The sequence below is a fragment of the Balaenoptera musculus genome, chromosome 20 (genome assembly GCF_009873245.2).
Source record: "Balaenoptera musculus isolate JJ_BM4_2016_0621 chromosome 20, mBalMus1.pri.v3, whole genome shotgun sequence".
Lineage (NCBI taxonomy): Eukaryota > Metazoa > Chordata > Mammalia > Artiodactyla > Balaenopteridae > Balaenoptera > Balaenoptera musculus.
Window position 1 is genome coordinate 2,577,318 of NC_045804.1, and position 12,645 is coordinate 2,589,962.

Here is a 12,645-nt window from a genome sequence, read left to right on the forward strand (position 1 = left end):
TGGATTGCTCCACGGTGGGAGGCCAGCTCCATGGTGGATTCCTAACAGGTTGACGAAGCAACAAAAGCTCTTTCTCATGGCCAGATACACCCATGGGTTCTCTGATTTGGGGCTCGAGGTTCCTCAAAGGTCAAAGAGTGAAGTGGTCCACAGGGAAAATACGACTGATAACCACCAGGAAGCATTGCTTTTGGACACTGTTAATACAAAGCTACTCTTGCAGCACAAGGGCAGAGGATTTTTATTAAAAGAAAAAAGAACACACTCTGTTCCTTTCTTTGCCTCAAGTTCACAAATATGGAGAGAAGACTGCTCCCTTGAATACTCTGCTTTTTTCCTTTTAGATTTTGAAGTGCAATCATATCTTTTTCTCTCTTCGCATGTTTCCCTTGTTCTTGGCATCCAGTTCATGCCCAGAGAGGGTATGGCTCGTCCATACGCTTATTCATCTTCAGTTCCAAGACATCCTGTTTGATAAACATCAAATTCATCTGCTTTGATGCTACCCCGGTCTTCATCTTTTTCCAGCCAGAAAAAAAGGGTATTATTCCAGTTATTATTGCCATTCACTTTCCTACCCTTCTTTCTAAATCTGGAAGTTTCTCTCTTTGAGACCCAGAGAAAAAAATCACAACTGTATTCATTCATCTTCTGAAAAAAGAAAGTAGCAGAAAAAAATCTGAGGCCATTTCATGACAGTTTTTGGTGAAATATGTAAAGCAAGACATCTATCTGGTCTGGGTCAGACTACTCTTACCTCTTGTTCAGTGTGATTTCTACTTTGAAATTTTCTTAACTAACTGTGTGTCTCATGTGTACCCCTCTCCAGTCTGTGAGCCCAGGGTCTGGCCTTGCAAAACAAGCACACTGGGGAGAGGAGTTAGTCAATGGTGCTCAATCCTGGCGCACACTGGGATCACTGGGGGCTGGTGAACACTGTTAATGCCAAGGTCCCAGAGATTCGCACTCAATTGGTCAGGGTAGGACCTGGGGGTTGGCATTTTTTACAGGCCACTATTGTGATTCTGATGTGCAGCAGGGTTGAGAACATGGTCTACTACCCACTAAGGAGAGAGATGGAATACTGATTTGAAATTTGGGATACCTTTTCCCCATAGAAACGATGTTTTACATGGTGATTAGGTATCTTATGTACTAAAGTAGAGTGGCCTGATAGCCTTACGAGTCTAAAGTTTAGGATTTTTTTTAGAACTGTGTTATAAGTTCTAAACAACTAATTTTAAAATAAATATAGAGATGCATAAACTATATTTAAGTTGATGTAAGTTGGGAGTCTCCTGTACATACATACGTGTGTGTGTGTGTGTGTGTGTGTGTGTGTGTGTAGAGAGAGAGAGAGAAGACACCCCTGTCCAGGGATGATACTCAAATTATTTAATGTGCTACCAGCATGGACCATCTGAATATTAGCCTTGCGTATAATTATCAGTGTATCAGAAAGTCGATATATCTCTATAAAAGAGATCATGCTCTTTTTTCCACAAATGTATTTGATTTGGTGTGATATAATTACCCACATTATATATTGTCTTTATGTTGATAAAAATATCCATTTCTCTATATATTGTTGGCTTCAGAGGTATGCTAAGAAAGTAATGTGAATGACTTTTAGGACAATTGCCATTTAAGTGTGTGTATCAGTAAGGATTGCCCTTCAGAGGAAGCACTTTCAGGATTATTTATGTGAATAATGCTACTAAATATCTTGGCCACTTCTCTTTCAGAAAAGGCTTCAGAATCCACTTCCTCCCCCATACATGTTACATGTGGAATCATCATTTTATAATTACTCCTTAGTTGCTTGTTTGTTTTTACAAAAATCCTTACCAGGTATTTTCCTCTTTGTTTTACCCACCTTGCATATCAGACTTAGCACCAAGCGGTGCTTGGCAACTTCTAGAAGTCAAATTTGCCTTCAGAGCTGGAGTTTTACCATGAAAACTTTTAAATGTCTTTTTAAAAGACCATGCATTGGCTCTGAAGATAATTTAAAATGTAGATTTCTCAAAAAAGCACGTGTTCGTTTTTAAGCAAAGTCAACCTCCCTGGAATAAGTGTAGAGCCTCCCCAGTGGTGACTAAAGGAGAAGGAACTCACATAGATGTGTGTATTTCATGATAAAATATCAGATAGTCCCCGATTTCCCACCTGGCAACTTCTATCAGCCCCGATGTGGAAGAACCGTCCGTTCTTCTAGTGTCTGTGTTTGCTCACACTGATGTAATCAGAACAAATTGGTTACATAAGCCGCTTCTCTTCTGCTTACACAGTCTGAGATGGAAATTGAGTATGTGTGTGTACAGCTCAAAATTGTTTGTCTTTTACCGTGCTTGTATATCCTCCAAGCCTAACCCAAAAATGTATATGCCAGAGATTTCCAAACATCCTCTGTTCAGGGTGCCATTGATTGTCTTAGTAACTTTTTCCACGGTGCCCTAGGCCAAAAGAAATACTTAATATTTCCATTTATTAAGTTGTTAGGTCCACACAACTTTTTTTTTTTTTTCATGTTAAAACAATTTATTAAACTAGTAAGGAGAAGTTGGTAATTGAAATGACAATAAACAGTACCATTTACAGGAGCATCAAAAACCTCAAAATGCTTAGGGACAGATTTAGCAAAATAGACACAACACCTGAACAGTGAAAACTATACAATGTTTCAGAGAGAAACAAAGGAGACCTAAATAAATGGAGCGAAATATTATGTTCCTGCATTGGAAGATATTGTTTTCATATCAGTTCTTTCCAAATTGATTTATAGAATCAATGCACTCTCAATAAAAATTCCAGCAGGTTTTAAAAATATATAAATTGACAAGCTGACTCTAAAATTTATATAGAAGCACAAAAGATCTGTAATAGCTAAAACAGTTTTGAAATAAAAGAGCAAAGTTGGAGGACTTACACAGTTGTCCTTGGTACCCTTGGGGGATTGGTTCCAGGACACCCCATGGATACCAAACCCCATGGATGCTCAAGTCCCTTTTATAAAATGGTATAATATTTGCATATAATCTGTGCACATCCTCCCATACTAGGTTTACACAACTTAATTGTAGTAGTATGCAGGATGTCCTACAGATGCCGCTGTGGTTCCCTCGAAAAGTTACGATATCTTGTGTCCCTAGGAGTTTTCTGCGGAGTCTCAGGGTGTCTCAGCACACAGTTTGGGAACCACAGATGTATGTTTTACTGATTTTTTTTTTGCTCTGTCTACAGTTCGTGACCCTGAAAACGCAACTCTTGGTTACTCAGTCCTCTGTACGACTTCACTTTTGTGTCTCATTATTGTTGCTGCTTGCCTCTCATTGATTAGGTTTTTAATTGAGGCCGTACCCTTCTTTGCTGTTCGTCAGCCCTGCAACCCTGATGTCATGGTCTAGAAAGTGAAACATTCCTTTGCCCCAGCATTGGAGGAGGTCAGCCTTGAGGCTAAAGAGGCACTGTTTTCTGTGAATGCAGTTGATTTAGTATCTTTGGAACAGAATCACAAAGGAGGCAGAGAGGGGCGAATGTTTTTGTAGTTTAACTCTAAAAATGCTTCTGTTGACCAAGAGGCTTCACCAGCTCTGCTCAGAGAAACTACTGTTTCTCCCAAAGGTGTCGAACAAAACACTTTATCTTTGGCCTGAAAGTGCAGTGGATACCTACTTCTTAATTTCCCAACCCCAATGCTTTTTTAGCTATGTAATGTCCTCTAACCTTGAAGAAGGATTCTTATTTTCATAAAATTCATTGGAGCTGGTGGTCAGATCTAGTAAAATGAATTAAACCTCTACTGTGCTGGGGATTTTGCCTTCTTAATGTCTATCTATGATTTAAAGGGAGATTTCCTAGCTTAAAGGAATCTTCCAGTTTTAATAGCAAGTAGAAGGTGCAGTTTTCAATCCAACCCCTGAAGATTTACATGTTCAGATGGAAAAATGCCAGAGTAAAATCTAGGAAGAGGAAGTTAACCAAACCTGATAGAATAGACAAAAGGTATTTTACTGTAGAAGGTCCATGTTCCTCTTATCTAGGGTGTGTGTGTGTGTGTGTGTGTGTGTGTGTAGCACTGTTTAATGAGCTAAGGATACTCTTTGGTTTTCTTTGGCTTTAAGTGGGGTACTCTGGATTGCTTTGAGACTCTCTTGAAAGCTAGGACCTCTTCCCTAGGAAAATGTATGCTGTACATGAGCACATAGTTTTGCAAACATTTTTCATTGTGGGAGAGGCGAGGAGAGTACAATCCCATATGATCAATAACTTCTGGCTCTGTAGAATGTGGACTGTGACACCCGAGACCAGGGGTTGGCAAACTTTTTCTGTATAAAGGGCCAGATAGTAAATATTTCTGGATTTGTGTGCCATGCAGTCTCTGTTGCAACGATTCAAGTCTGCTGTCAGAGAGTGAAAGCATCCATAAACAATATGTCAATCGATGAGCACAGTGCCGTGTTCCAATGAAACTTTATTTACAAAATCAGGCAATGGGCCAGGCCATGGTTTGCCATAACCTGTTCTAGACCATCAAATACAAAACTCCAATTGATTAATTCTATGTATAGAGTTCTTCCATTTAGTGAGTATTTAGTTCAACTGCTGTTGAGGCAGATTAGGAAGATGGACATAGGAAAATGAATTCTGAAAAGATGGGGACTGTTCAATCCCATGAAAATTGCCTCTTAATTTCCTCAGGTAAATATTCTGCTCTGGAAGCCAATGGGACAATTTTCTTCAGATTAAATTGAGTATCCACCTTTTGCATTTCTATGCAATAACTTACTTCGTAACATGGAAATAAAGGCACACTTCTCCTACACGTTCACTGCATTCTCGTCTCTTAGCTTTGCATTTTGTTTCTCTTTGTGGTGTGATTCATGTGCAAGGAGAATCATGAACCCAGACACAAATCATTCGGTTTTCCTTCTTCCTGAACTGCATCAGGATTTGAGAATTTGGGAGGCCACATTAACCTCAGAAGTAGAAGGTAGATAGAATTCTTAAAATCTTCCAATTCATCCACCTCATCTGTTCGGCTGTCTTTGAAGAGAGTGATAAAGAATAGTTTGGGGTCAAAATACTTGTTCTCAGGTAGACTTAGAGCTATAGGAGACGCAGACCTACCCCTTGAATGCTATCCCTGGGCTTGGAGAGAGGAGACCGCTTTACCTTACTCCTTTTTTACGGGGCCTATGCTGGATGCCTCCTTTCTGATGTGACTGTCTTGGGTTGCCAGCCTTGCTTGAAGCTCTGGGCTCCACAGCCCTTGGTGAAAGTTCTGTTTTCTCCATGGGACTGTAACAACTGTATAATTTGCTTTGCTTCTGTCAGTAATTATCCTCTTTGCTGTACAGAATGCTATACAAATAACAGTCTGCCAGTTACCTAAGCTGTCTCTATTTTCTTCTTCCAGGACAACACATCTTCCTTAAAGCTATAGTCTCTTTACTGTCCAGAAACATTTTTTTTTTCCTGCTACATCATCAGGCGAACATAAAGTACACTTAAAATGATACCCGGAAACTCCTTAAGAGAGCATATTTAAGTATTTGATCTGGCAATTTACCTAAAAGAATGTTTTCTCTTCACCTAGGGAAATAAAACCTGAATTCCAGAGCCTTCAAAATGAAACTATCCTTCTGGGGGAAGCATATTGCCACCAAATACACCACTCACCACCTGTTCCTGGTGTCTGCAAAGAAGATGTGTCATTTTTCTGAGGTTTAGAGAGTCTGTGTTTACAGGTCTACAAATATCATTCTACCATTGCAGGTTTTCTAATGGAGCCATTTGGAATCAAGACTTCAGCTGGGGTTTATCTTTTCAGTTCCTGACCCAAACTCCTTTTGCAAGCAACGTTTCTCTAAAAGCTTTTTTTGTATCTGAGGGAAGAGAACTGAGGGAAGAGAACTGGGCCTCAGAAAAAACATAAAGCAAGGTCAAGGACTTTGTGATAGGGATTCTTTTCTTTAAAAAGAAGCCGACAGCACCTCATAACACAAACATGTGTTAACAGAATTTAAAAATATCCAGCCTTGTTCCCTTGGACTGTCAGTATCTTGACATCACTTGTATTTGTCATTTGAACTAGGATATCAAGCCCTTTATTCTTGGGAGTTTACAGTTTGATTTTGGGAGATTTGCACTGTATTTCTTTCTTACAGTTGTCAGTATGGACATATGTCTCTGTGGACAGTTAATCTTGACACACGTGAGCTTTGCCCAGGTCACACTTTTGCATTTCTGGGTTTCAAGGTCTCTTTCGAGGAATGAGGCTAATGCTCTTATGACTTGGAGACTGAGTTCAGGGAAAGCACGGGGCAGTTTAAGGCACTTACTTGTGTCTTAATATAGGAGAAAACAAAACAGAACTTCCTAAGTAATCCCCAGGGTTTGTGGTTTCGGCCAGGCCATCAGGGTCTTTTCTGTTTTTCTTGAGTGCATTTGCTTGCTATTCCTCTGCCATTTACAGATGCCCTGGGCTGACTTAACACTTCTGTGGAAAGGAAGTGATCCAACCATTTTCATATATCAAAAGTCAGAATCAGCAGTTTTGCATTGGTCTTGCCTACACGGACTCTATTGTTCTCAGATCGTGAAATGGTGAGGGACAGCTAAGAGAACTTGTAGCAAAGCTCTCATTCACAGTATAAGACCTTATAATAAAACTTCCATTTGGCCTTTAAAGAAGAGCAGCTGGGTTGGATATGTCTTCCTCCGAAGTCATATTCTACTGTGGCCAGAAATTAACAATTAGCATCATTTGGTCACTACCAGTGTTTTTGTGTTGGAGCCTGCAAGCTATTTCAACAGAGCAAGTCAAGCCACTGCCCTAGGGGATTGTCACTGGACTTTGTAGTTTAAGGCTGAACAGTGATGTGAAATTGTGCTTGGGGGCTCGAAGAAAAGATAAATGCAAAGGGCTGGCACCCCATGGAAGAGCAAGCTGATAAGAGAAGCAGACAGATATATCCCTTAATTTATTTTCAGTAATACTATAAAGATGATCTCCTACGGGAAAATCCATCAAAAAACCAAGCCTTTATTATTTTTTTTTTTCTTCAAAATACTGAACTATAAGAGGATTCAGAGAGTGGCATAAATTTGGATATCAGAAAATTTTCTCTTGTTTCCCTAGTGTTACTGATTCTACAGAGACCATTTAAACTGATGGCACCCAGAAAAAAAGGTAGATGATTAGAGGGGTGATAAAGCATTTTGAGAGCATGCAACCCATCTATCAGCTGCCTTCTGGGTAAGGAAAAATGAATACAAACCCGAGCCTCCTAACGTTTAGTTCCGGGGGAAACGTTTTTAAGAAAGGTGGACACCGAAGGTTATCTGACGAGCATACTTTTCTCACAATGCAGAGAACCATGCATGTTCACAGAAGTACACTACAGGTCTTCACCAGAAGAGCTAGAATTTATAATTTAAAACAAACACTCAAAGCTAGTTTGAATTTTCAGAAGCAGTGTGGAAGAAGTGGTTGCTCTATTTTCTTTTCTTCTGATCTCAAGTTGCCTATTGTATGTTCAATTCTCGGGGAGGTAAGAGTTAAGGGCACAGAAGTTGTTTCCAGACTATATTCATTGGTGCTTCTGGGGGGGGGGGGGGGGTCTCTTGTCAAAGAGGGAGGGAAGAGAGTGTGATAAAGGTCAACCTTGCCTATCTAAAACCCCTGTCAAACTCCAATCAGAATATCTGGCTATCAATATTGTTCCCTTTAACTGGAAGTCTCTGTGGCTATTAAAGTCTTGGGCACTTAGGATGAAATGACCCATTGAGGACCACAAACAGCCCAAGAATCTGGGAGCTGTCTTCAACAGTATCTGTGTGTCCCTGATGTTTGCTGTCTTGAGTATGCTAACGGGGCTTGGAAGCGGAAGGGCAAGAGAGGGTCATGTATTTGCATTTTTAGGCACGCATCATTTGAAAGAAAATGCAGACACTCATCTGTGACAGCCACGCATATAGATCCTTCAGTTGGTTATTACTGTAAAGTGGTTGAGAGTAACCTGACCTCAGTGACAAGGAAGTGGTGTCACTGGGATCTTGATGGGCAGTGGAATTTCTAAATTTCTACATTTGCAGAGGCGGGAACTGTCATTTTTGTTCATTGACACATAGGAAAAAAATAAAGCTCTTTGGACAGTGTTAGCACAGGGAAGGGTGCGTTCTGAGGCTCAAGCTGAAGGCCCCCACTGCTGGGTTTTACAAAGGTTGCACGTGGAGAACAGGAGTGGGTCCCTGGGGAAGCCCTTGGGAGCTGGAAACTGAGATAGTGTACCTGTCGTGAATGGAACGCAAGGGAACATTCAGACATCAGACGGACCGTATCAGGTGACTTCTGCACACTCATCAAAAATCTGCGGTGAATTCTGACAGTGGTACCTTTGCCATCAAACCAAATTTAACAGCTGGGGTTCCACAGCAGCCATTTCAGAACTATTTGTGTCAAAATGTTACATTTGACAACAATTTGTCGCGTTCGCAGCCAATCTCTGTGTGAAAGCCACCCGAGGAGGCTCGATTAAGAAAATTCAGACAATTTATCCGTCATCTTATCCATGTGTTTGTTTTATTCTCTAGTCTCAAATTTATTTTCTGAGTGGAGTGATTTTTCCCTATGAACTGGAATGATGAAGTGATGTTTTAATAAAATAGGTATTTTTAGAGGAAAAATGTTTTCCTTCTGTAATTAACTTCCACAATTGGGACATATTTCCTACGCTACGGAATCATCACATGGGGTCATTTAAAGCTGAAAGAGGGGTTGGGGTATATCAACAGTTCAAATTGTTTATTTAAATACATGAACATTTTTCTATATATTTTGTGAAAATATTGATGAGATGCTAGATATATACCTACTATATGGAATTGAACTTTACAAGAACTTTAGTTTTATAAGTGGGGTTCCCAGCTTCTTTTACTGCTGAAAATGCTGCTTTCATTTATAAATCTGGTTTCATATGGAAAAAAAAAAACCCCACCTTTTTCTTACCTTGTGTGAATTTTATGAGAGACCTTTTTTTATTTGTATATATATGATTGATTGTTTTCCTGTGTTGCACCCCAGCTTTGGTGTTAAGCCATGTTTACTGTAAAGACAGCTGTTGGGCAAGCGGAAACATGCCTGGTCTTTACAGTCCCTTGATGCTAGAAGAAAGTAATTCTAGATGCTAGTTAGGAGGCCCTGCTATCTCTTCCTGGAACCTGATATATTCTGAAAGGAGATCGGAGAGGTTGTCACCCCTATCCTTCGAAACCCGTCTCTGGCACTGCGTCTCTGGAGAGTGTGAAATAGAAGACTGACTCCCATTTTGTGGATCCCCTCATCTTTCCTGCCATGTAGAGCACACTGCTGCCTTTCCTGGTGAACTTCATCTCTTCTCTGTGGATTGCCATATCTTTTCTTTATGGCTGAGGTGGGCTGGGCCGTAAAGTATGGAATTCATTATAAGTTTATACAGTAAAGACCTCTGAAGACTGTGGGTAGAATGTTTCCATGCCTTTGAGGTGCATGTTACATCTCTGTTTTGGCCTTGGGGACTTTTTGCTTGTGAGCTGAAGAAGGAAAGAAGAACTCGGGGGTCTATCCCTAACTCTGTGTTTTTCTACATGGGTATGTGTGGGGCAGCCTCCTTAAGGGGAAAACCTTCCTAACCATTGTATAGGGAAAGGGGAATTATGAATATCAATTGATAACTTCCAGGCAAAGCTTCAGTAGTGTATTTAAAAATACCTGTTTTGAGGGGACATGTACCTTTTGTCGTCTTTCCCGTGTCAGCTTTGGGGGGGCAGGCGTTTTCATTTTAGCCTAGCTTTCCTGCTACCCAGGTTGTGTGCATTGCTGCTGTTGTTTTCGTTTAAACTACCGCTTATTGTAATTGGTGATGTTATCTCAAAATCTCGAAACCAAGGAAATATTGGGTTGGCCAAAAAGTTCATTCCCGGAAGCTAATGCGCAGGACTTGAGGTAGATGCAAGTATTAGCGTTGATGTAGGTTAAGTTTTAATAGAGTTACCAGAAATATCCTGGATTGAGGGATAAAGTGGCCTTAAAGAGGTCATGGTTGCTTTTAATATTGGGAGAAGCCACCTGTCCTAGGTCCTTATTCTTGAGAAACTCATCTTTTCATGTAAATGCTGTTGGTGGGCATACTTCACAGCCTGGATGGTTGGCCCCTAGCAGTCAGTAAACAGGGAATTATAAAAATTGCCAAAGGTGGGAGTAATTTTCTCTGACATAGGTCATTCAGTGGTGAAATTTCCAGACTATCGTGCACGAAGCATAACTTTATAATCCCCCCCACCCTTTCTGATCTGAGAGCACAGTAAACGAAGAACAAGGTTCTGATGTGCCGCAAAGCAGTTCTTGGAATCTGTGTTCTTGACCAAGGAGATAGCTGAGGTGTCGAACCACGTGATTATTACGCGGCTCGTACGGCGACCGCTCTGGCCTCCCTCCCACCACCTCAAGGAAAATGAGAATTTTCAAAGGAAAATGAAATCGGGAGATTAGGTCACACTTGGACTCCTCTGTGGATGAAGAGCTGACACTGATTTCCTATCTCAGGATACTCTTCAGTTTCCTACTGCTGCTGAGGAACGGGTTGCACACCCTGTATCTGGTCTCCGGATGTTTGTGTTCATGTGTGTAAGGCTTCACTCCAGGGGTGTTGTTTTCCATGTCGGGTCAATCTATGAACTGACTCGAATAACATGATGAAGATGGAGAAGATAGTAACAATGTCAAAAGACACCCCGCCACCTCTTTCTGTCAAAGTGCTTGCCCTGCGTTCACGGCTAGAACAAAGAACTAAGTCTTCAGGAGCCAGGTGTCCTCGAAAGAAAGGGTGTGTTGATCTCACAGGAAAATGTACAACCAATAAAAGACATTTCAAAAAGGGCAGTGAATCTATATTAATTGGGTTGTTCGTGGAAATCCTTTGTTCCAGAAGTGCTGCTTTTATGTGTAAATGCCCTGCAGGTAAAAGCTTTGCTGGAGCTCTGTATTCTCTTGTTCGCTCATCCATACTACCCCACTTCCCAAACATATGGGACAAAACATAACAAAACAACAGCATCACAGTCTTGAAGACTCATTAGAAAGCCATTTCATCTGCAGGGAACTTCAGACTCGATAGTCCTAGGTTAGAAGTGAAGGCCATTATTTCATTATTAAAATCAGATGGCTTGTGGTGGGGATGAGTCCAGATGGCTGAAATGGAAAGATGAAGACCAAGACTTTCTGGCTTCCATGTGTTCCTGACACCGAACAATAGTGAACAATAGGCCGTCTAGTTATTTGAGTTTTTCCTGGTCCTATACGTAATGCATGTAATATTAGGAAATCTGTCTTACACCTTTGGGTAGTGCCGCTGCCTGCAATGTAGATGTTCTGGGAAAGAAAAGGTTATTACATTACAGGTAAACGGGGCTGGGTCTGCAGAGTTCTCTGATTTCTCCTGTAAACTGAGTGGCCGGACCTAACCGGCTTGCATCCCCGTCACCCCAGTTTAGAGAAGAGTTGCCAGACCTTAACGTTGACAGTCTGAGTGGATCACCACTTACATCTGGAGGCACGCACTCACCTCTCTCTTGCTTGTTGCTTAAACAAGTTGGTGTTGCTGAATCAGGAGGTGACTCTTTTAAAAGTCCCTAGTATTTCACCTCAGATTTACATCACTTCTACAGTTTATTGGAATACAAAGTGGAGGGCTCACCTTACTTCTGCCGATATCATTCAAATGACTTTCCAATGACAACACACTCTATTATGCTGATATTGAAGTCCTTCTCCCCCTGGAGTGTATTAAGATTGCTGCAGTCCATCATCTTTCTTAGGTGATGGGCCTTCCTTGGCTTTAGGAATTTTAAGTTCCTCTGAGGGGTGAGGTGTGTGGAGGGGAACGGCATGAACACACACAAGATTCTCAGGCATCATATATGAAAGCTATTTTACCCATTTCTCCATTTTCCACAGGAATTTACAGCCATTCCATATTTTCATACCTTAACATATCATCAGATAGTTAAAATGTGTTTCTTTTGATGGGGATAAGGCCTTGTTCTTTCTTTCTGATTGTCTTGGGAAAGTTTTAAAGAGCTGAAGGGCCTCAAACACTTTCCCTAGTGCTGAATATCAACAAAGATTTCACTTTGCCTCAACACAGCTCTCTCCTTCCATTATTCTGGTGCTCACCGCTCTCATCTCTTAGTTTAAGGTCCAGCCTTAAACTAAGAGATCAGACTTGTCCGGCAATAAACCCAAATTAGAAATGTCTAGTGCTGGGGCCTGCCCACACAATGGTGTCCTGATGGTCATTCAAGAAATAAGCTGGAGTGTAAGAAATGTCTTTCATGAATATCCACAGAGGAAGGTAGCAGCGTGAAGAACTTAAAGAAAAAGGACAGAGTGTAAGGACAGGGAACCAGAATCTGCCTCTAAGAAGCAAAAGGTTGCTTTAAAAAAAAAAAACAAACCTTTTTGCAGTTTTGGTATAATGATTATACAATGCCAGGAATAGGCAAGAGCAGACTTTCCAGCTGGTCTGGTGGGCACTCTTCATGAAGTTAGAGCTAGAACTCTACAAGCAAAACCAATCCTCACTCACCCAATGGGCATTAGCT

General features: G+C 41.0%; 1 protein-coding gene across 1 annotated transcript in view; it reads left to right on the top strand.

Moving 5' to 3' along the window:
• Nucleotides 1-10,337, top strand: part of MAP2K6 (mitogen-activated protein kinase kinase 6) — a 134,290-nt gene extending 123,953 nt beyond the window's left edge. The window contains exon 13 of the mRNA XM_036836778.1: nucleotides 5,600-10,337. The gene's annotated coding sequence lies outside the window, so the exon portion shown is untranslated. The remainder of the gene's footprint in view (nucleotides 1-5,599) is intronic.
• Nucleotides 10,338-12,645: the final 2,308 nt, after the last annotated feature.